The sequence below is a fragment of the Vulpes vulpes genome, chromosome 10, assembly GCF_048418805.1.
Source record: "Vulpes vulpes isolate BD-2025 chromosome 10, VulVul3, whole genome shotgun sequence".
NCBI lineage: Eukaryota > Metazoa > Chordata > Mammalia > Carnivora > Canidae > Vulpes > Vulpes vulpes.
The window spans coordinates 47,024,996-47,049,665 of NC_132789.1; the positions used below are offsets into that span (position 1 = coordinate 47,024,996).

At 37.9% G+C, this 24,670-nt stretch overlaps 1 protein-coding gene across 4 annotated transcripts in view; it reads right to left on the reverse strand.

Moving 5' to 3' along the window:
- Window positions 1-24,670, reverse strand: part of ZFYVE9 (zinc finger FYVE-type containing 9) — a 189,729-nt gene that overhangs the window by 142,940 nt on the left and 22,119 nt on the right. The window lies entirely within an intron of this gene.

Consider the following 24,670-nt stretch of genomic DNA (forward strand, 5'->3'; position numbering starts at 1 on the left):
AAGAAACGCAAAAATAAACAAGTAGGACTATATCAAACTAAAAAGCTTCTGCAGAGAAAAGAAAATCATCCATGAGGGACATCTTGGTGGCCCAATGGGTTAAGTGTCTGCCTTCAGCTCAGGTCATGATCCCAGGATCCTAGGATTGAGCCCTGTATCGAGCTCCCTGCTCTGTGGGGAGCCTGCTTCTCCTTCTCCCTCTGCCTGCTGCTCCCCCTGTTTGTGCTCATTCTCTCTTTTTCTGTCAAATAAATAAATAAAAATCTTTAAAAAAATCTAGGAAATGAAAAGCAGCCTAGTGAATGGGAGAAAGTATTTGCAAATCATATGACCAAAAGGGGTTAGTATCCAAAATATATTTAGAATTCATACAACTTAATAGCAAAAAAAAACCCAAACAATCCAATTACAAAATGGGCAGAGGATCTGAACATTTTTTCAAAGAAGACATACAGATGGCCAACAGGTACATGAAAAGGTGCTCAACATCACTAATCATCAGGAAAGTGTAAATCAAAACAATGAGATCATCTCATACCTGTTAGAATAACTATTATCAAAAATATATAAGAAATAACAAGTGCTGACCTCTTAATCTCAGCCGCAGCAATTTCTTGCTAGACAGATGTGTCTAAGGCAAGAAAAACAAAAGCAATAACAAACTACTGGGACTTCATCAAGATAAAGGAAAGGAAACAGTCAAGAAAACTGAAAGGCAACCTACAAAATGGGAGGACTATTCACAAATGTCTTATCAGATAAAAGGCTAGTAGTATCCAAAACCTATAAAGAATTTATCATTCCCAACACCCAAAAAACAAAAAATCCAGTCAAGAAATGTGCAGAAGACATGAACATTCATCCAAAGATGACACACAAATGGACAACAGACACATGAAAAAATGCTCAACATCACTCAGCGTCAGGGAAATCCACATCAAAACACAATGAGATACCACCTCACACCAATGAGAATGGTAAAAATTAACAATTTGGGCAGTGGCAGGGGTGGGGCGCCTGGGTGGCTCAGTTGGTTAAGCATCTGCCTTTGGCTCAGGTTATGATCCCAAGGTCCTGGGATCAAGCCATACATTGGGCTCCCTGCTCAGCAGTGGAATGTTTCCCCCTTTCTCTCTCCCTGCTTATACTCTCTCTCTCAAATAAATAAAATCTTTAAAAGTGGGAGGGGCACTGGATGTAATAAGCATTGAGAGCTATATGCAACTGATGAATCATTAAATTCTATCCCAGTAACTAATGATACAGTATATATTCACTACATTGAATTTAAATAATTTGGGGACAACTGGGTGGCTCAGCGGTTGAACATTTGCCTTCGGCCCAGGGCATAATCCTGGAGTTCCAGGATCAAGTCCCACATCAGGCTCCTTGTAGGGAGCCTGCTTCTCTCTCTGCCTGTGTCTCTGCCTCTCTCTGTGAGTCTCTCATGAATAAATAAAATCTTAAAAAAAAAGAATTTAAATAATTTTTAAAAAAGAAATAACAAGTGCTGGCAACGATATGGAGAAAAGGAAATCCTTATGCACTGTTGGTGGGAATGTTAAACTGGTGCAGCCACAATGGAAAACAGTAGGAAGATTCCTCAAAAAGCTAAAAATATAGGGGCACCTGGGTGGCTCAGTAAGTTAAGCAGCCAATTCTTGCTTTCAGCTCAGGTCATGATCTCAGTGTTGTGAGTCAGAGCCCCATGTCAGGCTCCATGCTTGGCATGGTGTCTGGTTTTTTGTTTGTTTGTTTGTTTTAAGATTCTACCTATTCATTCATGAAACACACAGAGAGGCAGAGACACAGGAAAAGGGAGAAGCAGGCTCCCTGCAAGGGAGCCTTATGCCAGACTGGATGCCAGGACCCGGGAATCACAACCTAAGCTGAAGGCAGACACTCAACCACTGAGCCACTCAGGGACCCCAGCGTGGTACCTGCTTAAGAGTCTCTCTTCCCCTTTGCCTGTCTCCCTACTCACAAAAACAAAAACAAACAAAAAACAAAAAAAGAAAGAAAAACTTAAAAATACCAAGGACAACCTAAGCAGATAAAGAAAATTGGTGTGGGAGCACTACGTGGCTTAACCATATCAGTCTCCAGGCTCAGCACGGAGGCTGCTTGAGTTTCTCTCCCTCTGCCCCTCTGCCTCCTTCCCCCACCCATACATGCTCTTGTGTTCTCTAAAATAAATAAATCTTTTTTTAAAAAGTTCTGATCACAAGAAAAAAAATCCTGTAACTACATATGGTAACAAATGTTAACTAGACTTACTGTGGTGAACAGTTCCCAGTATATACAAACACTAAAATATTATGTTGTATACTTGAAACTAATATAATGTATGTCAATTATGCCTCAATAAAAACAAAAACAGAATTGCTGTATGGTCTAGCAATTCCACTTTAGGTATTTATCTGAAGAAAATGAAAAATATAATTTAAAAAGATAACTGCACCCTATGCTCATTACAACATGATTTATAATAGCTACTACAACATGAAAACAATCAAAGTGCCCATCAATGGCTGAATGGAGAAAGATGAGGTATGGATTTACAGTGGAATACCATTCAACCATTAAAAATAATGAAATCTTACCATTTGTGACAACATGAATGGACCCTGAGAACATTACAGGAAATGAAGACAGAGAAAGACAAATACCACATGATCTCATTTATATGTGGAATTTAAAAAAAAGAAACATCCTAGCTTGTAGATACAGAGAACAGACTGGTAATTGCCAGAGGCAGGGGCTGGGGGATGGATGAAATGGGTGAAGGGAGGAGTCAAAAGGTACAAACAATTCTAGTTATAAAATAAGTCATGGAAATGTAATATATATACAGCATGGTGATTATTGTTAGTAATACTGTATGGCACATTTCAAAGTTGTGAAGAAAGTAGATCTAAAAAAACATGTTTAATATCTGTGTATGACAACAGATGCTAACTATACTCCTTGTGATCATTTCACAATATGTACAAATATCAAATCATTATATTGCACATCTGAAACTAGTATGTTATGTGGCAATTAAACAATTTTAAAAAAAGAGTTAATCAAATGATTCTTCATCCTGAAATTCTTCCATTGTTTTCCACTGCATTTAAAATTATTGAAACTCCTGACTATGATTTTATAAGGTCCTGCATAATTTAATCCCTAAGCCTTCACCTCATTCTTTTACCATTTTCCCTCTTATTTACTTACCTCCATTCACACTGACATCTTCCTGTTCCTCAAGACTATCATGTTGTTTCCAAATTTGAGCCTTTATCCATGCTGTTCCCCCTCCTCGGTTTATTGTTTCTGACTCTTTTCTACTCTACCCTCCCAGCTAATGTCTGAAAATAAATGTTAATTCTTCAGGGAAGAGCTCCTTTGATCCCTTCAGCATGGGTTTTATGCATAGCTCTCTTTTAACTCTATAATTATTTTTGTAATATTGTAAAATATCAGCTGGCATGAGGACAGGTTACATGACTATCTCCTTCACCAAAATACTAACAGCCCACTTAGCAAGCAGAAAATATTTTTCTATGAACACATGTTGATATGTTATAAATTCAACAATAAACAAAACTACATTTAATTTCTCCTATTAAATGCCATGCTATCATTAATCAATCCTCTCAGGCTTCACTGATGTTTATAATGATCTTCAATTTACCAATCTTAATAATTTGTTGAGTTCTACCCTCTTGATTTCTCTAGCACTTCAACCAAGACTCCTTAAAAGAACCATTGTAAATTTTGCATTTCAACATGCTGGACACTAAAAACACAGAGAGAATACTCATTAGATGAGAGCTTTTGCAACATGGTATGGTAAGGTTCATTGGCCAGTAGTGTATAATATAATCTGCCAAGTTAGAGCTCAATGGCTGAGTGTATAAGAGCACTCAGAATGTGAACAAAGATAATATGGTGAAATAGATTATTTTTATGTCCTTTAATGTTGAATTTAACAAAAACTTTCATAAAATACTTAATCATCAACACTTTGTGTCCATTTTTTGAAGAGGGGAAATAATATTATTTATTGTCCACTTACTATAAGTAAGTGCTTTACAGGTATTAAACCCTTAATCCTCTTAAAAACCCTAAGTAGTTGGTGTGGAATTAAGCCCTCCAAAATGTACATATACTATAAGAAGGCACACATTTTATCTTAATCCTCCTTGTTGTATCAATGGCATCCAAATAGTATCTGGTATATAGTAAGCACTCAAATATTTGTTGAATGAATAATGAGGAAATGGAGGCAAAAAGTTCAGTAACTTGCACAGAGATACAGATAACTAAACTATGATAAAGTCACAGAGAGTGGCAGAGCCAGGATTAGAACTCAGGCAATCTGGTTTCTTATGCCAGACTCTTAACAACTGGATATGTATATATGTGGAAACTACATTCTTCCTTCACTTCTCCTCTTTACCATTCGGAAGTAAATGTGGTGTAGAAATGCTTCCGTGAACCAGAATTTGTTCTGTTTTGCTAAAATAAAAAGAAACTCTGGTTCAATCACAAATAAATATTGGGACTCCTGCATGGCTCAGCAGTTGGGCCACTGCCTTCAGCTCAGGGCATGATCCTATGCTTCCCGGATCGAGTCCCACATTGGGCTCCCTGCATGGAGCCTGCTTCTCCCTCTGCCTGTGTCTCTCTCTCAGTGTATCTCATGAATAATAAAATCTTTTTAAAAAATAACATATAAACACTAGACTACAGTATGTCTGAATTTATAAATGCTACCCCTAGGGATAATAGTACTCAGAGCAGGGCAGCCCGGATGGCTCAGCGGTTTAGCGCCACCTTCAGCCCAGGGTGTGATCCTGGAATCCCAGGATAGAGTCCCACGTCAGGCTCCCTGCATGGAGCCTGCTTCTCCCTCTGCCTGTGTCTCTGCCTCTCTGTCTCTCATGAATAAATAAATAAAATATTAAAAAAAAATAGTACTCAGAGCAGAGCAAGAGAAAAGATATACATCAACAGGTTACTATAAGGGGTTTTTAAAATATATACACGTCTACTGTTATATTCATACATGTTATTTAACATAGGATTATAATTACCATTACACAGAACAGTGTGAAATGAGACATGCATGTACATGTAGATTTGCCAGTCTCTTTAAATAGCTAAAGAGCATTCTGTTATATTACAATTTAACTTTCATCCCTATTAGTGTACATCTAGATTGTTTCCACATTTTTGTATCTATACACAATATAATGGATATCTTGATAAGCGTACCTTTACACTTTATAATAAATAAAACCCTAAAATAAATAAATAAATAAATAAATCCCTAAAAGTGGCATTTGAGACAAAAAGTAGTATACATTTTAAATTTTAATAAACATTGCCAAAATTTCCAAACATGCCGTATTTATTTTTATTTCCTCCATGAGTATGTATAAATTTTTTTCTATACACTCTTGTCCTTACTACTACCCTTGCCCATCCCCCAAGTAGGAAATGGGATTTGATTTTCTAATTTCTATTCTTAATATGAACAGAAGTTGAACATCTATTTATATCTTTTATGTTTATTGGCCTTTCTAAAAATTGCCTATAAATGCCTTATATGTATCATGTTTAGAATCTTCGTCCCAGTTTAATGTTTGTTCTTTTTTTCTACATGGAAATGTTCCATTTTTGTGTAGACAAATTTATCAATCCTCTTTATGAATTCATTTCACATCATGCTTAGAAAAACCTTCCTCAGGGATCCCTGGGTGACTCAGTGGTTTAGCATCTGCCTTTGGCCCGGGGTGTGATCCTGAAGTCCCGGGATCGAGTGCCATGTTGGGCTTCTGCATGGAGCCTGCTTCTCCCTCTGCCTGTGTCTCTGCCTCTCCTCTCTGTGTGTCTCTCATGAATAAATAAAATCTTAAAAAAAAAAAAAAGAAAGAAAAACCTTCCTCATTCCAATATAATAAAAATATTCATCCGTGTTTTCTCTATTTCTATGATTATTTTTACTTGTTTTACTCTTTCATCATCTAGAATCAATTTTTTTTTTTTTAGAATCAATTTTGGTAGGTAAAGTTCTATAACTTACTTCTCTCATTAAATGATGTATCTAAATATCTTTCCAGAGCCACCATTTCATTTATTTTAACTGTGCATAATAGAATTCTAAAATATACTCATATCATAGTTTAGTTATCTGTATTCATAACTATATATAACTAATACGTTTATTAGTTATTTATATAGCACTAAGAGTACTTACACTTTCCCATATTTTTCCACAATTACCAAGAATGTGGTCATGAATACCTTTGTACATGCATCCTTATATACATGTTTTTTAAAAAAAATACACATTAAGAAATTACTGAGTCATTAGTGTGTATCTTTGTGTTTTTAAAGATTTTATTATTTATTCATGAGAGACACAGAAAGAGAGAGAGAGGCAGAGACACAGGCAAAGGGAGGAACAGGCTCCATGCAGGGAGCCTGACGTGGGACTCGATCCCAGGACTCCAGGATCACACCCTGGGCTGAAGGCAGGCGTTAAACCACTGAGTCACCCAGGGATCCCATGTATCCTTTTTTCTTTTTAAGATTTTTATTTATTTATGAGAGAGAGAGAGAGAGAAAGAGAGAGGCAGAGACACAGGCAAAGGGAGAAGCAGGCTCCATGCAGGGAGCCCAACACGGGACTCGATCCCGGGACTCCAGGATCACGCCCTGAGCCAAAGGCAGGCACTCAACTGCTAAGCCACCCAGGTATCCCAGTGTGTATCCTTTTTCGACACTGACAAATTACCCTCCAAATTAAGTACCTAATACATTTTCATTTTAAGGATTTATTCACATGGAGGGAGGTAGAGGATGAGCAAAATAGGTGAAGCAGAGTGGGAAATACAGGCTTCCAGTTATAGAATCAATTAAGTCACAGGAATAAAAGGCACAGCATAAAGAATATATATACTCAATGATATTGTGATAGTGTTGTACAGTGACAGATGGTAAGCAGCTATACTTGGGTGAACATAGCCTAATGTATAAATTTGTCAAAAGTCACTGTTAAACATTTGAAACTAATGTAAGATTGTGCGTCATAAATACTCATATTTTTTTAAAAAAAGAATTCATTCAATAAGTATAAGTGTTTTCTTTGTGGTAAGCACTGTTCTAGAAACTGAGTATACAACATAACGTAACCAACCCAGACAAAGGCACTTGCTGTGGTGATTAAGATGACTAAAGGCCCTAGGGACAAATTGTCTAAGTTCAAATTTGGGTTCAACAAGCACCAGGTGTCTGACCTTGGGGAAGTTATCCTTATGCCTCAAGTTCCTTATCAATAACTGGTTACTAGTAAGATTGACACATATTTTTCCCTTTGTATTTCCTCTTCTGTGATCTCTTGTTGAAATTCTCTGTCCATTTCTGTTGGGATGTTGGTACTTTCTTACTGATTTGACTGTTAAATAAAATATGACACAAATATTTTTTAGTATGATACCCAAGCTGACAAATAGGTTATCAGGATCTATTTGTAGCCAAGTCACAAGAATAGCAGTATTCATTGCTGTTTTGCTAAGAGAATTTCAGGCCCTATTCTTCACTTTAAAAGGTTTCAATCAAACAAAAAAAATAAAAGGTTTCAATCAATCAATCAATCAATCAATCAGGTTTCTAACTGGGACACTTGGATGGCTCAGCGGTTGAGCATCTGCCTTTGGCTCAGGACCTGATTGGAGTCCAGGGATCGAGTCCTGTGTTGGACTGCCTGTTGGGAGCCTGCTTCCCCTTCTGCCTGTGTCTCTGCCTCTCTGTGTGTGTGTCTCATGAATAAATGAATAAAAGCTTTTTTAAAAAATAAAAAGTTTCTAATTGCTCAGACTTAGGGGAAGGAGGTAAAAAAATACTCTCCAAGCAACTCAAAGTATAAGCTAGGGATCCCTGGGTGGCACAGCGGTTTAGCGCCTGCCTTTGGCCCAGGGCGCGATCCTGGGGACTCGGGATCGAATCCCACGTCGGGCTCCCTACATGGAGCCTGCTTCTCCCTCTGCCTGTGTCTCTGCCTCTCTCTCTCTCTCTCTCTCTCTCTCTCTCTCTCTCTATCATGAATAAATAAAATCTTTTTTAAAAAAAGTATAAGCTAAAGCTTAGGGGCATATCCACTTTGGTCTCCTAAACACCTGCTACAGGGTCTGGCACATAACCGACTCTGGATGAACAAGTATTGTTTGAATGGATGCAAAATCTCCTTACTAGACTACAAGCTCCTTGTGGGCAAGGATGGTGTCATACTTACATTGGTATCACTCCCACAATGCCTAACAGTGCTTTTACACAGAAGCAGCATTCAAATGGTTTTACTAAGATCAGTATCTCTGTGACTGCATGGAAGCAACTGAGGTAATCAATGTAAAAGAAGCAATCCCTCCCTCACATAAAGATTACACCCTGATTTGCAGCTGCAGATAGCTCTATCTGCAGCTGCAGTCTGGTGTTTGAGTCCCTGAATTATATTCACTATTCATTTCAAGTCTATGTTCTAGGGGGGTAAAATGCCCCAGGCAAGTTATTGTGCCATGAGCCCATCTAGGTATTGCTTGACGACATCTGTGCGGTATTTCTCATGTCTTAGTATCTCTACAAAGCATTGTTTTCCCTAAAATATTTTTTAAAATATTTTATTTTATTTACTCATCAGAGAGAGAGAGAGGCAGAGACACAGGCAGAGGGAGAAGCAGGCTCCATGCAGGGAGCGCGACGTGGGACTCGATCCCGGGTCTCCAGGATCACTCCCTGGGCTAACGGCGGCGCTAAACCACTGAGCCACACAGGGACCCCCATTCCCTGAATTATTTAAGAATAAGTCCACTTCAGGACAAGACACAGCTCTTTGGGTCTCCTGATTTATCTTCCTACACACTCTGCCTGGTAGCGCTCTGTTTGGTTAAGTTTTACTAGACAGGTTACTTGCTAGATTATCACTCTTGGTGATCTAGGCTTGTAGTTTCATGTGGAAAAAATGAGACACTGTGGTATAATGGAAGAACTACAGGATCCATACAGCCCGATGATGTTTTTGAGTACTACCTCAGCCATTTACTAACTACATGACCGGGTCTCAGTTTCCTTCAGTTTTATTATTAATGAAGATATCATCAATAATATCTACTCCACCTGAGTCACAAGACTGCAAAATTAGAACTACAAAATTAGATAATAATGCAGAAATGTTTTATGAAGTCTTCTATAAACATCTGTCATTAGTATATGAAATATGGCTCAAAAACTCAACAAAAGGATTCCACCAGACAAGTCACTTCATTAAAGCAAAGATCACATCAGTCTGGGGCATGGCTGCATCTCCAAAGCCTGGCATATTTGTTGAAAGACTAAAAAAATGAAAGAATGAAAACAAAAAACCACTCACCAGTCAAAAAAAAAAAAAAAAACAACACTCACCAGTGACTTAGTCAAATTTAAATCTCTGAGTTTCAATTTGCTCATTTGTCAAGTGAGAGCACCACCACCCACATCAAAACATTGTTAGGAGGATCAAAAAGAAATAATACCAGGGTGCCTGGCTGGCTCAGTCAGTGAAGCATCTGACTCCTGATCTCAGGTTTTGAGTTTGAGCCCCACATTGGGTATAGATATTACTTAAAAATAAAACCTTAAAAAAAAGAAAGAATATCCATAGAATATCACATAATAGATACTTTTCTATCTGCTTCTTCCTAAACCAGATATGATTTAGAGCTTGGTTGTATAAAAAGTAGATACTGTTAACAGTTTAATAATAATAGGTACTGACTCAAATTATTCTAGATCAAGGAATATTACACTACCAATTACCCTTTAATCTCAATAAAAATTAGTATATTGGGAAAGTCATTATTTAAATACTTTACCTCAGCCATGTTTAAACAGCTACTGTTCTCTGTGACTCACATACACATAAAACATTATAATGAACCACTGCCCCAGTGAGGTTAAGAGTCTTCTCAGAAACAAGTGTTTCTTTACATAATCTCGACATTAACAATTTATTATTAGTCAAAATCATTTAAGTATCAAAGCTATATCAAAACAAAATCCATTTATTGGTCACAGCATATGAGATAGAAGCAATGTTTTATTTAGTTATCAACAGTGTTCACACACACAGAATCCAATCCATATTATGCGTCAGAGTTAAAACTAAAGTATGTAGGGGTGCCTGGCTGGCTCAGTTAGTAGAGCATGCAACTCTTGATTTTGAGGTTTTTAAGTGTGAGCTGCACATTGGGTGTAGAGATTAATTAAAAAAATAAAATATTTTAAAAATAAAATAAAGCTAAAGTATGTTTAACAAAAGAACCCAAAAATACATAAACATAAACTAACAAATTAAAAAATAGACAATTCAACAAGAACACTTGTAGGCTTTAATACTTCACTTTCAATAATGAATAAAACAACTAAGAAGATTGGCAAGAAAAGAGAAAATGTAAACAACATTGTAAGTCATCTAGACCTAATAGATATCTACAAAATACTCCATCCAACAACAGCAGGATATATATCCTTCTCAGGTATACATGGGTCAGGAGAGATCATATGTTAAGCCATAAAACAATCCTCAATACATTTAGAAGGATTGAAATTATGCAATGGAATGAAATCAGAAATCACTAACAGAAGGAAATTTGTACATGTACAAATTAGATAACATACTAAACAACCAAGTAACAAATCACAAGAAAAATTAGAAAATACTTTGAGATGAATAAGAATGCAAGCACAACAGTGACACCTGACTGGCTCAGTCAGTGGAGCATGTGACTTTTGATTTCAGAGTTAAGTTTGAGCCCCACACTGGGTGTAGAGATTACTTAAAAATAAAACCTTACAAAAAAAAAAAAAAAAACAACAAGACATCAAAACTTATGGGATGTCGTGAAGGCAATGCTTCAAAGGAAATTTATAGTTTTAAAACACACTTTTTAAAAAACAAATTTTCAAATACTAACTTATTAAGTTTATAATTCTTATTCTAATTTTTATTTTTTTTAGAACGAAAACAAATTAGAGCGAAAAAAATCAACAAAATCAAAAGGTAGTTCTTTGAAAACATCACAAAATTTGACAACCTTTCGCTAGACTGACCAAGAAAAGAGAAGACTCAAATTACAGAAATCAGAAATGTAAGTGGGGACATTACTAATACCTTTCAGAAACAAATAAAAATTATAATATTATGACTAATTGCACACCAACAAATTACACAAGCTGGATGAAATGTACAAATTCTGAGAAATAAACTACCAAAACTGGACTCCAAAAGAAACAGAAACTATGAACAGACCTGTAAATAAGAGATTGAATTATTAATTTTTAAATTTCCTATCCAAACCTAGGTATTTTCACCAGTGATCTCCACCAAATATGTAAAGAGCAAATTAACGCCAATCTTTCATAAAAATAAAAAAAAAAACAGAATACTTCTGCATTCATCCTATGAGGCTAATATTTATTACTGACACCAAATCAAAGACACCCTAAGAAAACTACAGACCGAAATCCTTTATGAACATACATGAAACCTCAACAAAATACTAGCAAACCAAATCCAGCAACATATAAAAAAGGATTATATACCATGAATAAATGAAATTTATTCTATACCTGCAAGGTTGGTTTAACATATGAAAATTAATCAATGTAATATACTATATTAGTGAAAGGACAAAAGCTACATAATCTCAATAGACACATTTGATAAACATAGCATCAATAAAATAATTTTTAAATGTTAACTATACTGGAATTAAAATAATTAAAACAGACAAATCACCTAATTTAAAAATGGGCAAAGAATTGAAAGACATTTCTCCAAAGTAAATATGCAAGTAGTTATTAAGAACATGAAAGATGCTCAACATGATTAGCATCAAGGAAATGCAAATCAACAACCTGATAAAGATATCACTTCACAATCACTAGGATGATTAGAATCAAAAAGACAAACAATATCAAGTGATGGTGAGGATGTGGAAAAAACTGCAATCCTCACACATTGCCGAGGGGAAGGTAAAACGCTGTCACTTCTTTGCAGAGTTTGTCAGTCCCTCAAAAAAAAAAAAAAAAGAAAAGGTGAATACAGAGAGATACCATATGACCAAGCAATTTCACTCCTAGGAAAATACCCTAGAATTATGTCTACACAAAAAGTTGTACATGTATGTTCAAAGCAGCATTATCTATAATCAAAAAGCAGAAACTGAAATGTCATTAACTGATGAATGGATAAATAAAAATGTGGTATACACAATTCAGTAATAAAAAGAAATGAAGTACTGATATATGTACAATATGATAAAACCTTGAAAATATTTTACGAAGTGAAGGAAGCCAGATGACATTCATATGAAATGTCCAGAACACACAATTCTACAGAAACAGAAAATAGATTATTGGTTGCCGGTCCAGGCAATAGATTAGTGGTTGCCGGGCCAAGCGGAGGAAAGATGATGATCAATGGGAAACAGGGAGTGGCTAGTAATGGGAATGGGTGTTCTTTTCGAGGTGATGAAAGTGTTCTAAAATTAGATAGTGGTGATAATCGTATAACTCTGTGAATGTACTAAACATTACTGAATTCTACATTTTAAGCAGGTGAATTTTGTAGTATGTACGTTATAAGCCAGTAAAGCTATTTTAATGCATTAAAACTAGAAAAAACTATCACTATTCTGACTGAACTTAACATGCATGCTTGACCATGTCCATCAATCTACCTTATGAAAACCACTGTAATAAATCTTCAATTCTAAAGTAGAAAAATTAGCAACCTGGCCTCTCACAACAAATTCATTTTAAGAGCTACAAAACTATTACCTTTTTAAAAGATTTTATTTATTTGAGAGAGTGTGTGCGTGCGTGTGTACAAGCAGAGGGAGGGGCAGGCAGAGGGACAGGGAGAAGCAGGCCCCCACTGAGCAAAGAGGCAGGTGTGCAACTCCATCCCAGGACCCTGGGATCATGACCCAAGCTGAAGACACACATTTAACCAACTGAGCCACCCAGGTGCTCCCAAAACTATTCTTTTTCAATGAAATCATTCATCAAATCATTCATCTTCAAAACATTCATCAACTGCCAAATGTGATAAAATTGCTCGATTTCTTGAGCAGTTATTTTTAACAAAGGATTTTAAAGTGTTTAGCAAAACTCTATTAAAACTTCCAACTCAATAAATAGGATATTTTACTTGTCTGGTTTGTTAATCAAGGACTAGTAACTCTGTAATCGCCCAACAGAGCTAAGCAACAGAATTTTGGACATTCCTGAACATTCCCAAGCTTGTAGTTTCATAAAAAGTACCTACATTAAACGTTGATAATTTTGTCAGAATTAGGCTTTCCATGTGAATTTACCATCTTTTAGCATGGTGTAACCACATAAAAATTGCTTAATTTCTTTTTAACTATTTTTTCCTCCTCTAAACTGGGGGTAATAAAAATATCTGCCCTAATCCTCAATATGATGGCTATGAAAATCAAAAGAAAAAGCACTCTATAAGGCACGATTACTACCTCCCCCAAGTGAAAAAACTGGTCAAGAAGATAATTAAAGTATCAAACATGTCTAAAGAAAAATATAAACCTGGAATGGGGGTGGTGCTATACTGGGGAAACAGACTTAAAGGTTCTATTTCCAAACAACAAAAAAAGTATGTCACTGGATTTGAAAAGCTTTTTATCAATTCTTTCATACTGAACATTAGTAACTCTTCAAAACTAAAGGATCATTATCAACGATAATCTTCCCAGGCAGTTAAGAATTTGTTTTTGTGTAAAACAAAACAAAAAAAAAATTGGAAAGGTTGACTTTAAAATTATTTTCCTTAAAGCTTTCTAAGCAGTAAGTCACAAAAATGTCATGTTGACCTGTTCAATGTTATTTTTAAAATATACAAATAATATTTGTGCACAGTAATGCTTTTTCTCCAATACACCCTAAGCAAACTATACTAAAAATACCATGCTAGGGAGACATCCCCACTTGTCATGAAAGAAACACCAAAAGGACAAATAGAACCATGAAGTAACCTAATTTAAAGTTGCCAACTAAAAAGGTACATTCCCAAGGGGTAAAAACTGTATCAAATTATCTGTTACATGAGTTTATAAAACATGGTGATATCCTGTCTGCAGCCCCACTCCATCCTTACTTTAAATAACTTTTAAAAATTATTTCTGTAAGACACCTGGTTGACTGAGTGTCTGTCTTTGGCTCAGGTCGTGATCCTGGGGTTCTGGGGTGAGTCCTGCATTAAGGTCCCCGCAAGGACCCTGCTTCTCCCTCTGCCTATGTCTCTGCCTCTCTCTGTGTGCCTCTCATGAATAAATAAATAAAATCTTTTTTAAAAATTATTTCTGTAAAAGGAAAAGCTCTGACAGCTTGTATTAAAGACAAAATTGGAAAGAATAACAAAAGAAGAGGGAACACACCTAATAATAAAGGAATTCTGAGAGTATGTTCACAATTTTCATAAACTCACACATATTTTCTGGTCAATCTTCACAATAAAAGACAATCCAACATTTCTTCTCCCTTCCTTTATAGGGGTGGTGGAAGGGGGGAGGAGGGCCGGTGTTGGAGGGGAATGGGTGACGGGCACTGAGGTGGACACTTGACGGGATGAGCACTGGGTGTTTTTCTGTATGTTGGTAAATTGAACACCAATAAAAATTAATTAAAAAAAAAAAAAAAAAGACAATCCATAAGTAGATAAGGAAGACCTTGGTCTACATCAATTGTATCTTCAAAACATCCAGTAACATAAGTTCAGAAGATAAGGGTAAACAACTTAAAAAATACATGATTGGGATGCTTCAAAGTAAAGCAGGGGGACTATACCTAAATGCTGAAAATAATGCTTATAAATTATTGCAACTCATCCAGAAGCAAGATTGTTATACCTGCTGGTATAGAAAATTCCTTCTGTTGGGCACTGGTAAATATATGCATGAGCAAAAGGAAAGCCTATCTTTTTGTCCAGTCTATGAATTCATCCAAGCATGCATCTACTCAAGCATGTATTTACTGATCTCTCACTATATATGCGTAAGAGCAGCGCTAGGAGCTCTGAAAATAGGAAACCTCCAGTCCAATGCAAGGAGGGACCAACAATATGATATAACCCATGACATCTCTGGATGCTCAGAGATGTAGCATTCAATTTTTTTAAGTTGGTTAGTTTGTGTATGTATATGTATGCATGCAATCTCTACACCGAAAGTGGGATTTGAACTCAAGACCCTAAGACCAAGAGCCGTGAGCCAGCCATGTGCCCCAGAGATGCAACATAAAATTCAACTGGAAGAAGAAAAACCAAGAGTATCTGAGGTGAATGTGGAATCTAAGAAATGACTTTGCTGCCTAACTCATGCTTTTAAGCTTTTCATGTTGACTGATCCAGACTGTTTTTTTTTGTTGTTGTTGTTGTTGCTATTATATCACATAAGTCACATAAGTAATTAGAATATTTTAAAAATTGGATGTATTTTACCTAAACAAGCATATGTATAACAAAAGATTGGTCCTAAAAAAACAAAATAAAGAAATTCAAGGGGATCCCTGGGTGGTTCAGCGGTTTAGCGCCTGCCTTTGGCCCAGGGCGCGATCCTGGAATCCCGGGATCGAGTCCCTCATCAGGCTCCCTGCATGGAGACTGCTTCTCCTTCTGCCTGTGTCTCTGCCTTTCTCTCTCTGTCTCTCATGAATAAATAAATAAATAAAATCATTTAAAAAATTCACCTTCTTGGGCAACCCCGGTGGCTCAGCGGTTTAGTGCCTGCCTTTGGTCCAGGGCCTGATTCTGGAGACCGGGGATCGAGTCCCACGTCGGGCTCCCTGCATGGAGCCCGCTTCTCCCTCTGCCTGTGTCTTTGCCTCTCTCTCTGTGTGTGTCTCTCATGCATAAATAAAATCTTTAAAAAAAAATTCACCTTGATTTAAATAATTTTAGATAAGGTTAGTAACTTAAAAGACAAAAGTACCATCCTACATCTCAATTCACTTATCTATCCAATGAAAGGACTAGTCTAGAAGATCTCTAACTACTCTATGATTTCTAAAATTGACTTTGAATGTTCTGTTGGTGGTTGCTTTTTTTTTTTCCTTCAAAGAGAAGTCTGTGCATTTATTGGCTGAATAGGCTACCCGAGAGGGATGAAGGGAGAGGGGCAGGTGGCCCTGATGCCAGGCTTGCCATGCTTCACAGCCTTGTAGGTGATTGAGAATTCGCCCAGGTAGTGGTCAATCACATTGGGCTTCATTTCCACCTAGCTAAGAGTCCTGACATCGTAGTCAACCACCATGTTGTCCACCATCTCAAGCAGCATTGCTGTTTTAATAAATTACAATAAAAGTATATCCCAAGCACTCATAATTAGTCTAGTTAAGTAGATATTAATCTTTCAGTATACTAATTAATTTTGTAATCCATCTCTATCCCAATATATATACTCAGTGCCTTATCAGCTGTCAATTTCTTCTTCTCTTGGTCTATAAATATCTTCATATATCTTTCAGTATGAGGTATCTTTTAATAAAAACATTAATTCTTCTTCAACTCTACATTCCCCTTTAGTTACTACCTTTTTGCCTTCCCTGCAGAGCCAACTTCTTTTTTAAAAAATTTACAGATTCATGGGACTCCCGGGTGGCTCCATTGGTTGGGCTGCCGACTCTTGATTTTGGCTCAGGTCATGATCTCAGGATTCGGGGATCAAATCCTCCTGTCAGCCTCCAAGCTCACAGGGGAATCTGAGGATTCTCTCTCTCCCTCTCCCTCTACCCTTACCCCAACTCATGTTCACATGCTCTCTCTAAAATAAATAAATAAATAATTTTTTAAAATTATGGATCCAACTCTCATTTTCAATCCACTGCAACTCATTAAATTCATCAATGCTTTCTAACTGCCAAGACCAATAGACACTTTAAATCCTCATCTTAATCTAGGCACTGGAACCAGCACAGCTGACCACTCCTTTTAAAAACTCTCCTCCCTCTCTTCTTTAAAACTTCATACTTTCAGAATCCCTGGCTGGCTCAGTTGGAGGAACATGTGACTCTTGATCTCCAGGTTGTGAGTCTGAGCCCCACAGAGGGTATAGAGACTATTTAAATAAATACTTAAGAAAAAAACTTGATAGTTTCTACATATTTTCCTCCCATGTCTTTTCTTTCTCGGTCTCATTTTATGAGCTTCTCTCTTAAATATGATTTTTATCCAGTCATGTTCTGAGACCTCTTCTGTCTCTACTTGTTTTCACTGGAGATTCTCATCCACTCTCTTGACTTTAACTACTTCTCCCTAAAGACTATTATATTTCCTATATTCCTTCTGTAAAAAAAGTTTTCACCATATATTCAATATTGGATCCAAGGCCAGACACCTAGGAACTACTCTTTTCATCAACTATGTCTAATTAATCTCAACAATTCTCTCTCCTTTAAAGATTTTATTTATTTACTTACTTAATTTGAGAGAGAGAGAGAGAGAGAGAGAGAGAAGGGGGAGAAGAGAGGAAGGGACGTGGCCTGGGTGGCCCAGTTGGTTGGGCATCTGCCTTTGACTCAGATCATGGTCCCAGAGTCCTGGGATCAAGCCCCACATAGGGCTCTCTGCTCAGCGGGGAACCTGCTTTTCCCTCTCCCCTCTACTTGTGCTCTCTTATGCACGCACACACACACTCTCTCACGCATGTGCAAATAAATAAATAAAATCCTTAGAAAGAGAGAGAACAGAGAAGAGGGACAAGCAGACTCTGCAATGAGTGGGGAGCTTGAGGCGAGGCTTGACCCCAGGACCCTGAGATCTTGCATGACCTGAGCCAAAATCAAGAGTCGGAGACTTAACCAACTGAGCCACCCAGGTGCCCCCCAACAATTACCTCTCACATCCATTCTTTCTTCTTTATCTCAGATATTATTCATACTCTGATCTTTGGCTTATATTTATTCAATAGTTTCCCAACTGGTATACCTGTCACCATTCTTGCCTTCCTCTATACATCTGCTACACTGACACCAAAATAATTGTTCTAAAAGCCCAAATAAGATCAATTGGTCTACTATTTTAAACTCTTCATTGGTGCCTCATGCTTAAGAAAAAAATTCTAACTCCTTTAAACAGCATATGCAGCTTTTCTTCACCTGGCTTCACATTTAGGTCTCCACCTCAACTTCTGCCCCTCATCCTTTCAACCTACAAAATTACATTGCCACACTATTCGCTATTCCCCAAATACGGCATGTTGCTCCACATACTTTCACACATTTGTACACCCAGGCTTTCCTTTAAGATGTCCCTCTCTTTTTTTCTTCGTGGTAAACTCTTGCTAATTATCAATACTGAACACAAGCATCATCTCTTCGGTGAACTCCTGGCAGAACTTGGTAAATCTGGTGCATTTACTTATTTACATTATCTGCCTTCCCAATAGCCCTTTAATTCCTTGATGACAAAGACATCCTATTCTTTTTCTTTTTTTTTTAAGATTTCTTTATTTGAGAGGGGGAGACTGACAAGAGGGAGAAGCAGAGGAAGGACAAGCTGACTCTGCTAAATGTAGAGCCAAAAGCAAGGCTCGATTTCAGGACCCTAAGATTATCTCCTGAACTGAAATCAAGAGCTGGACACTTAACTGACTGAGGCACCCAGGTTCCTCTCTCATTAATCTATCTCCAGCACTTGGGCACAGTCTTACCAGAGTAAACATGTCAATATAACTGTTGTTAAATGAACAGATAAATGAATGAATTAAGTACTTCACCGAGCACTACTAAGAAACATAATTTTCCTTTCTCGAAAAGCTTCTTGAGGGGATCCCTGGGTGGCTTACTGATTTAGTGCCTGCCTTCGACTCAGGTCATGATCCTGGGGTTCCGGGATCGAGTCCCACATTGGGCTCCTTACATAGAGCCTACTTCTCCCTCTGCCTGTGTCTCTGCCTCTCTGTCTCTCATGAATAAATAAATAAATAAAATCTTTTAAAAAAAAAGATTCTTCATATGTAGTAGAGGAGCAAGAAGACATATATTCATGAAGAGTTAGGTAACAATACAAAATATAAGACAGAATTCAGAAAAAAGTACACAATATTAAAATGGAACAAATGTACAAATAGAAGTTATAAAAATTTAGAGGAAACAAAAAATCACTACAGCTTAGAACAATCTGAGGCGACATGGAAAAACTATGAAACAAATACTGAGAGAGAGGTAGGATTTGGAAAAATTTAGAAAGAGGAAAAGAGGGGATCCCTGGGTGGCTCAGCGGTTTAGCGTCTGCCTTCAGCCCAGGGCGTAATCCTGGAGTCCCGGGATTGAGTCCCACATCGGGCTCCCTGCATGAAGCCTGTTTCTTCCTCTGCCTGTGTCTCTGACTCTGTGTGTGTGTGTGTGTGTGTGTCTTTCATGAATAAATAAATAAAATCTTAAAAAGAAAAAAAAGGAAAAGAATTTTGTTTTAATCTATAAAAATCAAAACTAATTCTAAGCTGTTTCAATGTATGCAACTGGTACATCAAGAAACAAAAATGTTTCTATAGAAAAAAAAAATTGAACTTTCCTGATTAACAAATCCATCAAATCTATTCAAAGAATATATCTTTGAGCTTACTACCATAAGGCCAAGATCAAATTGCAAACAAGCTATGCACTTGTTTGAAAGACTTTGTATGAGCAAGCTTTTGTGTCAAATCTCCTAACAAACAAAATTACAATAAAAATCTCTACATATGGGCAGCCCGGGTGGCTCAGTGATTTAGCACTGCCTTCAGACCAGGGTGTGATCCTGGGGACCGAGGACTGAGTCCCACGTCGGGCTCCCTGCATGGAGCCTGCTTCTCCCTCTACCTGTGTCTCTGCCTCTATGTGTCTCTCATGAATAAATAAATAAAATCTTTTTTAAAAAAACAATCTCTACATAATTTGTATTTATATGATACAAATATTTGCTTCACCAATATCTGAGCACCTGTTATGTTCTCAGCACATATCTAAACACTGGGAATAAAGCAGCAGGCACACAGACAAAATGTGGCTTTCTTGGAGCTCACATTCTAATGGGTAGAAATGGATAATAAACAATATAAGCATGTAAAATATGTGACATACCAGATGATACATGTCAAAGAGAAAAATAAAAACGAAAAGGAGGAGAAAGATTGGGGGTTATAATTTTAGAACAGCCAAAGAAAGTCCCATTGAGAAGGTGACATTTATGTCAAAACCTGAATGTCAGGGAACAACTCTAAAAATATCTAGGGGAGGAGAGTTCCAAGCAAAGACAGGACAAAGCAAATTAGGTGAGGGGAACACCAGATGAGCAGGAGAGGTTTAGGGGAGGGATCAGATTAAAGCTGGCCAACTGCCAATTATTTGTAGCAAAAATCAGTCCAGTGGCACTAAGCATATCCACATTACTGTACAACCATCATTTCCATCCATCTCCAGAACTTTTTCATCTTCCCAAACTGTATTCTTTAAACATTAATTCCCCATTCCCATCTCCCCCCAGTCCTTGGTAATCACTATTCTACTTTCTGTCTCTATGAACTTTCCAATATTATTTTACTGGAAAGGAATCTCAAGTCCTGATAGGCAGGACTATCTGCTTTATGGCAGATAAATGTCAAAAGTAAGACTTATGTAGAAACAAAAGCATTGATCATTTATAGCCAAATAGATTCACAAATAGATTCCTTTTTTGCCTCAGGACCTAGGCTTAGTTTGCTGAATTTCTGCAAGGTATTTAACAAAGTCTCTCATCTTTTAATGGACAAATGTCAAAATAGGGGTCATATTATCAATATGGTTAACGGATTCCTAACAAGCTGAACAGCTGACCATAAACACCTATCCACTTGAAGGCACATCACTAATAGCATGGCCTAAATCTTCTTGGTTCTAACTTATTCAACATTTTTGTTAATTATTTGGCTATGACCATTTGTGGCACAATGATGAAATCTGTGATATGATATAAAGAAAAGTGTGACAGCTGGATCTGCTAGATTAAAGAATCAGTATTCAAAAGATCTAATCAAATTAGAATAAACTAAATCTATTTAACATGATGCTTTACAGAGATCTATAGTTCTACATTCCTGTTCAAAAAGACCCAAACAGGGGCGCCTGGGTGGCTCAGTGGTTAAGCATCTGCCTTCAGCTCCAGCCGTGATCCTGGAGTCCAGGGATCAAGTCCCACATCAGGCTCCCTGCTTCTCCCTCTGCCTCTGTCTCTGCCTCTTTCTGTGTGTGTCTCATGAATAAATAAATAAAATCTTTAAAAAAAGAAAAAGAAAAAGAAATGTCCATAATGGAGGGGTTAGAGGGTAGGGCAATTTCAGGCTATATGATCAATAGCACAGTTCGCCTCAACCAACATTCACTGGGCACCTACTTGGTCCTAAACCATACCTGAAATACTGTTTCCAGGCACAAGACTCATGATGCATTGTGACAAATAAAAACATCCAAGAGGGCAGCCCGGGTGGCTCAGCGGTTTAGCGCCGCCTTCAGCCCAAGGTGTGATCCTGGAGACCTGGGATCGAGTCCCATGTCAGGCTCCCTGCATGGAGCCTGCTTCTCCCTCTGCCTGTGTCTCTGCCTCTCTTTCTCTCTCTGTTTCTCATAATAAATAAATAAATAAATAATAATCAATCAATCTTAAAAAAAAATCCAAGAGAAAATAAGAGATGTCTAGAAGTTTTTACTTAAAGAGTATAAAAGTAACTAAGAAATTTAATCAGAAGATAATTATAACAGTAATACCTAACAATTCCTTTATACTTATGTGTGGCACTCATGGAGATATGTCACTTGTATCTCCCTTCAATAAAGAACATGGTATTCTGCTGCTAGGCATGCAGTAAGCTGACAGCCTCCTGTTTCTTCAAGATCCCTAGAAGCTGAGACCATTCTCTTCCTGGGCAGCCAGCCTCAGCCAACAACTGGTCACATCATGCCCATTTCTGTCAAATGCAGGACTCTCTAATGAAGAATTTTTGCTCTAGAGTCTTCACTGGGTCTGGGACTGTCAGATCTGAATCATACTGAAGCCCTCCCTGCCAACTGTTTTCCTCCCCCTTTCCTTTCATAGGAGTCTTCCTCCTCCCCTATCATATACTTCTTTGTATTCCTAACTCTGCTCCAGCATCTGCTTCCAGGAGAACTCAAATTGGCATAGTTGACCAGAAATGGACTGAGAAAGCAAAAGGTAAAAATCAGATTTGGAAACTAGATCACTTCCTATCCTACTGCAGTATGGATTTCATCCTGGGTACTATGTGAAATGTGGACAGTGCCTGGTAACAAGTTGGTGGCTGAAATGTTAAAACTTTCTTAGGAAGAGTGCTAACACTTCCTTGGGAGAATATTCCCAAAGAGGACTCTATGTGACTGGTATAATGATTCTTATGTTTGAAATGTATGAGGGGAATAATGCATGTTAAGCACAAAGGAAGTGGCTAGCTTTTATGCTGCACTAACTCCCTAGAGAAAGCAGCTAATAAACAATTAGAAGCTAAATATCACAACCAGAGGGTTCTCTGGTAGCTCCAAAGAGGTCCTTACCACCCACAGTGGAAGAGCACAAAAGCTGAAGACCAAACTCAGGACAGTTCGAGACTGCGATGCTAAGACGACTGAATGCTCAGTGAGGGCAGGTTTATTGTGCCAAGATTTGGGTCCTGGTTTGGACAACAGGGAAGCATGACAGACGGGAGAGGGATATCTAAAATGGTTGACCCCAAAGACTTCGATTCTCTAGACTGCTCTGAGCTCTCAGAGTCTGCAGGGATAACTCCATTCCCCACTGTATGGGAAACACTTCAGAGGTCTCTCACCTGCAAGGCAATAAAAGGCTCTCCTCAGGAAGGGCCCCCACCTCCACGGCTAGTTGCCATGATAGTAACTCATGTTAACCTTGCCAAGGAAATCTTGGGCCTCACAAGGGAGAAAAGAGATAAGAGCCCAAAGTTGTTGCAAGAATTCACCAACACATACCAGCAGGATCACGGAGACAACAGAGTGGGGCTTCACTTAGTCAAGGAGGCCAGAATGTTAGCCTTATAAGGTAAAGTCTACTTGACTGGGGGTAGGACACCATTTCAGAAGATGGGGGTCACCACTGTGGCATGAAGTTCCTGCTACAGTGACTCCTAGAAGCCTGGAAAAAAAAAAAGGCCCACATTGAATGAAATTGAAATGCCTGAATTGGGATGCCTAGATGGCTCAACTGGATAAGCATCTAACTCTTGATTTCAACTCAGGTCTTGATATCAGGGTCATGAGTTCAAGCCCAGCACTGGGCTCCATGCTGGGTATGGAACCTACTTAAAAAAAAAAAAAAAAAAAAGTGAAATGCCTGAATTGACACAGCAGAGGATGGAACTTGGGATTAAAGGGCTCAGGAAAAAAATAAATAAATAAAAAATAAAAAAAAATAAAGGGCTCAGGAAAGTGGGTATGCTAGAATGAATATATTAATGTGAGGTCAGAAGACCCACCAGAGGATTATGTACCATAAGAGAGTGCGTAAGACACACCATTCACCAAGGCCATCAGAAATATACCGCTGAGAGGGACACCACCATCACTAAGAAGTGGTTGTTCTCTTCTAAAATACATGCTGTCATAGTTTGGCTCATAGCAATAGGGATAATGAGGCACTGAAGCAACCAGGTGGTGGCACTTAAAACCAGAAGCTAGTGGACCACAGTTATTATAACTGGCAAGATGGGAAATAGCCAATAAACCTTGGCCCACAGGGAGCTGTGGAGATAGTTAACAGAACATGGTGTCATTAGAGCAAAATAAGCAGTCAACATTGCTGCTTAATATCTACAATCAAAATAAGGCAAGAATGCATAAGCACAAGGCTGAGAGTGGTGGCCTCAATACAAAACTACTATCCCCGGGGATCCCTGGGTGGCTCAGTGGTTCGGTGCCTGCCTTTGGCTCGGGGCACGATCCTGCAGTCCCGGGATCGAGTCCCACATCAGGCTCCTTGCACGGAGCCTGCTTCCCCCTCTGCCTTTGTCTCTGCCTCTCTCTCTCTCTATGTCTATCATGAATAAATAAAACCTTTAAAAAAAAACAAAACAAAAAACTACTATCCCTTGCCTAATTCTTGGACCCGACCTAGTTGTCAGATCCAGACCCACCAGCTTAGAGAGATGGCTGGCTCATATACTATACAGATACTCAGATATATATATATATATATACACACACACACACACACACACACACATATATATATATATATATATATATATATATATATATATATATATATCCTTCTCCAACACCACCTATGGCTGTTTACTCTGGTGACTATACAGTGGGTAAAGCAAAATACCCAGACATTTAAAGAACTATTGGTCATAGAGTCTGAGTTGATGTTGATATCTAGACACCTTGGAACATCATTATTGCCCTATTACAGGAAAAGAATATAGAAACTAAGCAATAAATGGAGTTGTGGCCAAAGTCCAGCCTACAATGGGTCCACTAGTCTACAGATCCACCAGGGAGTCATTTTCACAGGCCCTGAATATAACAAGATTGGCATCCCCGGAAGTTGAGGTAATCTCCACCCTGAGTCCTTGACCTCTGG